Genomic DNA, 4,478 nt, shown 5'->3' on the forward strand with positions numbered 1-4,478 from the left:
CCAAAATGCCAACTCAATTCTCTCAGAGATAGCAAGAGCAATTCTCAACTTCATATGGAATAACAAAATCCCAGGATAGTAAAAATAGTTCTTAACGAAAAAGAAAGTCTGGGGAATCACCATTCCTGACCTCAAGCTGTTGTAAAGAGCAACAGTGATTAAAAACCTCATAGTATCGGTACAGGGACAGATTTATCACTGGAATAGAATTGAAGACCCAGAAATAAATCCATATTCCTATGACCTCTTGATCTGTGACAAAGAATCTAAAACCATACAGTGGAGAAGAGAAAGTATCTTCAACAAAGGATTCTGTTCTAGCTGCAGGTCTGCATGTAGAAGAATGCAAATTTATCTATATTTATCTCCTTATACAAAGCTCCAGTCCAAGTGGATCAAGCAGCTACACACAAAACCAGATACACAGAATCTAATAGAAGAGAAAGTGGGAAAGAGCCTTTAACTCATTGGCATAGGGGAATATTTCCTGAACAGAACACCAATAGCTGCAATTCTAAGATCAAGAATGGCAAATAGGACTTCATGAAATTTCCAAAGCTTCTGTAAGGCAAAGAACACTGTCGATAATACAAAGAGGCAACCTATGGATTGAGAAAAGATCTTTACAAATCCTACATCTGATAGAAGGCTAACATCCAAAATATATAAAGAACTCAAGAAGTTAGACTCCAGAAAACCAAGTTACTCAATTAAAAAACAGGGTACAAAGCTAAGATAAGATTTCTCAACTGAGGAATCTCCAATGGCTAAAAAGCACCTAAAGCAATATTGAACACCTTTAGTCATCAGGGAAATGCAAATCAAAATGGCACTGAGATTCCACCTTACACCAATCAGAATGACTCAGATCAAAAACTCAGGCAATAACAGATACTGGTGAGGATGTGGAGAAAGAGGAACACTCCTCCATTGTTGGTGGGATTGCAAGCTGGTACAACCATGCTGGAAATCAATCTGGTCGTTCCTCAGAAAATTGGAAATAATTCTACCTGAAAACCCAGCTATACCACTTGTGGGCATACACCCAAAAGATGTCCCACCATATCACAAGGACAAGTAATCCACTATATTCATAGCAGCCTTCTTTGTAATAACTAGAAGCTGGAAACAACCCAGATTCCCTTCACCCGAAGAATGGATACAGAAAATGTGTTAGACAATGCAATACTACTCAGCTATTAAAAATGTGGACATCATGAATTTTGCATGCAAATGGGTGGAACTAGAAAATATCTTCCTGAGTGAGGTAACTCAGACCCAAAATGACATACATGGTATGATCTCACCGATAATTGGATATTAGCCAAAAAGTTCAGAATACCCATGATACAACTTACAGACCGTATTAAGCTTAACAAGAAGGAGGGCCCAAGTATGGATGCTTCAATCCCACTTATAAGGGGAACAAAACAATCACTGGAGGCAGAGGGAGGGAGGAATCTGGGTGGGAGCAGGGGAAAGTGGAGCAGGATCTGCTGTGGGGGTAGACAGCAGTGAAGGCCAGAGGGCCAGGACAATGAATAGAAATATGATACTGTGCATAGTGGAGGGCAGGGGGAACCACTAAAATGTCCCAGAAACTAGAGGAGTGAGTTGGGACTGGGAGGAGGGAGCACCCTCTTTGGGGCAAAGAGGAGGGGGATAGGGTAGGGATCTCATGGACAGGGGATTGAGAAGGGAGGTAACATTGGAAATTAATGTAAAAAAAAAAAAAGGAATCTAAGTTCTGCTTAAAGATGCTACCAAGAGCAATGTCACACAATAGCTTTACATGTTTCATTTTCTAGAGTTTGGAGAATTATGAAACATATGTATGTGAATACATCAAACAGTTGATACATGTTCAGAATCCCAAGGGGCTTTTGCTCTAAATTCTGAAAAGGCTGATTCTTAGATTGAGCATTAATTAGCGGTGATAGCTCTCTTGAAATGCCTTTACAGATTGAAGCTGATTGATGCTTGTATATGTGTATTCATTACATTATAACAAATGTTAGATATTATGGCATAGAAAATGTTACTAATATATCTTACAATCATACATGTCAAGCAATTATGAAGAAAACTAACAGGACTTTAAAAAAAATGATAAAGAACTGAATGGGAATGTGGAAGCTCCCAGTGACAGTTTAGATGGTGTTTTGCTGATTTTAAATTTTTTTAAATGCCTGTGAGACAGCACAGCTGCCAAAAAGGACTGGATTTTAGAAAGGCCTGCTAAATTAAATCAGGATAAATATGTGATAAGTGTGATAACCTCAGAATAGAAGAGAGGAAATGTGTTGTATTAGGGAAGATAATTTATTTTTATTTCAACTAGAGAAGAAAAGCTATGTATTCCTTCAAAAGAAATAAATAATTATACTTGACAAGGGGTGAATTTTTGAAAATCCTGGCTTCGGACATGAACAATAAAATGAGAAAGAACAACAAAATGGGTAATACAAATGCTGATTGCTCTACATGAGAATGGTTCTGAGACAGCTAGAGATATGTAGGTCTATATGTATCCAATAAATTTTGTTGGCTACAGTGTCCATTACATTCTACCCTTTCACATGGCATTAATGGAAATTCATATTATAGTTCAGTTATACACTCTAAACGGACAAAAAATTTGATGTCTTTCACATGCTCAAACAAACAGCAGAGAACCATTGCTGATTTGTTATTAATTACTTGTCTAGTTAATTACAGAAAGATGTTTTCAAAGTTGGACAGATAATAAGTAGCTAAAAACAAGCATGTACCCTAATTAGATACACTTAGATGATCTCCCGAAACCTCAGAGAGCCACAGAACATGGCATTTAAGGATATTTAGCTATTAAAAGACTTTTGATTTTTTTTTTCTTTTCAGTGAGCCATCTCAATTCCTGGCATTCTGCTTCAAGGAAGATGATGAGCATTGAAGATCCTCCATATAGAGTTTGTGGCAAGCTAAATATTGGGCAAAAAGCTGCGCTTGTTTCAACTCTAGAAAAAAATACTGTTCAAACTGGACAAACAGGACACAGGGAAGTCAACTGTCAAACTTTTCAAGGACAAGGTAGGCAATTCTTTCATAGATCTTGCATTACAAAAAACAGTCTATCATATTCTGAGCAAGAAGGCTGAACATGGATGCTTCAACTTTATAGAGAAATCTTGGATGACTGTCTGGGCAGCTCTCTGTCATTGCTATTGTTTTGGAAGCTGCGTGTTCTACACTTCCTGCACACTCAGGAAATAGTATTTCCTTTTCTTGTCTCTAATGATGTTGAAGATTAGTTAGCTAGAGTTTCTTAACTATGCTTAAAATTTTTAGGATTTAAGGACATCTTTTAAAGAGATTATTTTTAGATCTAAGTATTTTTTTCTTTCTCGGTTGATAAATGAAAGTCTTGACAGAAAATGATTTATGTACAGAACTCTGAACTCAACAAGATGGGGCACATAGTAGAATACTTTTTCCAAAGTTGCCAAATAAAAATAGGCTGGGCATGATGATTGTAATCTTTAACTGATAGTTATCATAATTGTTTTATTTGTTCTTATTGTAGATAGTTTATTAATATAAGAGAAAGGCCTTTTCTTGGACTAAAATGGAAAGATGGGGTTTAGTCTTGTGTACTGTATATAAAGATGGTGATTGTACTGGCTCGTTTTGTGTGTCAACTTGACACAAGCTGGAATTACCACAGAGAAAGGAGCTTCCCTTGAGGAAATGCCTCCATGAGATCCAGCTGTAAGGCATTTTCTCAATTAGTGATCAAGGAGAGAGGGCCCATTGTGCGTGGTGCCATCCCTGCTCTGGTAGTTCAGGGTTCCATATGAAAGCAAGCTGAGCAAGCCAGTAAGCAGCACCCCTCCATGGTCTCTACATCAGCTCTTGCCTCCAAGTTCCTGCCCTGTGTAAGTTCCTGTCCTGACTTCCTTTGGTGATGATCAGCAAAGGGGAAATGTAAGCTGAATAAATCCTTTCCTCCTCTACTTGCTTCTTGGTCATGATGTTCTGTGCAGGAATAAAACTCTGACTAAGACAATGATTTCTGTGCCATAAGATACAGTCTAGGCATGGGCATTGTAATGAATACTGAAGAAACTCCTGTATCAATGTGGAGTAAGAACTGCTCCCCAATTATCTGATCTATTAATAAAAAGCTGAAGAGCCAATGACTGGGCAGAAGAGATTTATTGATTCATTCAACATGTTTTAAGAATAACAACTGAGCAAATATCCCTAAGCTTCTCTGTTACCTGGTTACTTCCTAGTTACTTGTATTTAAGCTTTCCTTGGCTTACTTTGGTGTAGCTGTCTGTCCTGGAGAATTCCATTACTCCTCATTATGCTCAACCTCATGGCAAGCTGCTTCTGCTTCTTTTTCCGTTTCCATTTCCATTTCCGTTTCTGTTTCCGATTCTGCTTCCCCTTCCCCTTCCCCCTCCCCCTCCCCTTCCCCCTCTCCCTCTCCCTCT

At 38.2% G+C, this 4,478-nt stretch overlaps 1 long non-coding RNA gene across 1 annotated transcript in view; it reads left to right on the top strand.

Annotated features, from left to right (window-relative positions):
• Positions 1-2,902: 2,902 nt before the first annotated feature.
• LOC110310012 overlaps positions 2,903-4,478 on the top strand; it is a 23,979-nt gene continuing 22,403 nt past the window's right edge. The window contains exon 1 of the long non-coding RNA XR_002379788.1: positions 2,903-3,069. This is a non-coding gene — a long non-coding RNA (uncharacterized LOC110310012). The remainder of the gene's footprint in view (positions 3,070-4,478) is intronic.

Source organism: Mus caroli, chromosome 15 (genome assembly GCF_900094665.2).
Source record: "Mus caroli chromosome 15, CAROLI_EIJ_v1.1, whole genome shotgun sequence".
Classification (NCBI taxonomy): Eukaryota; Metazoa; Chordata; class Mammalia; order Rodentia; family Muridae; genus Mus; species Mus caroli.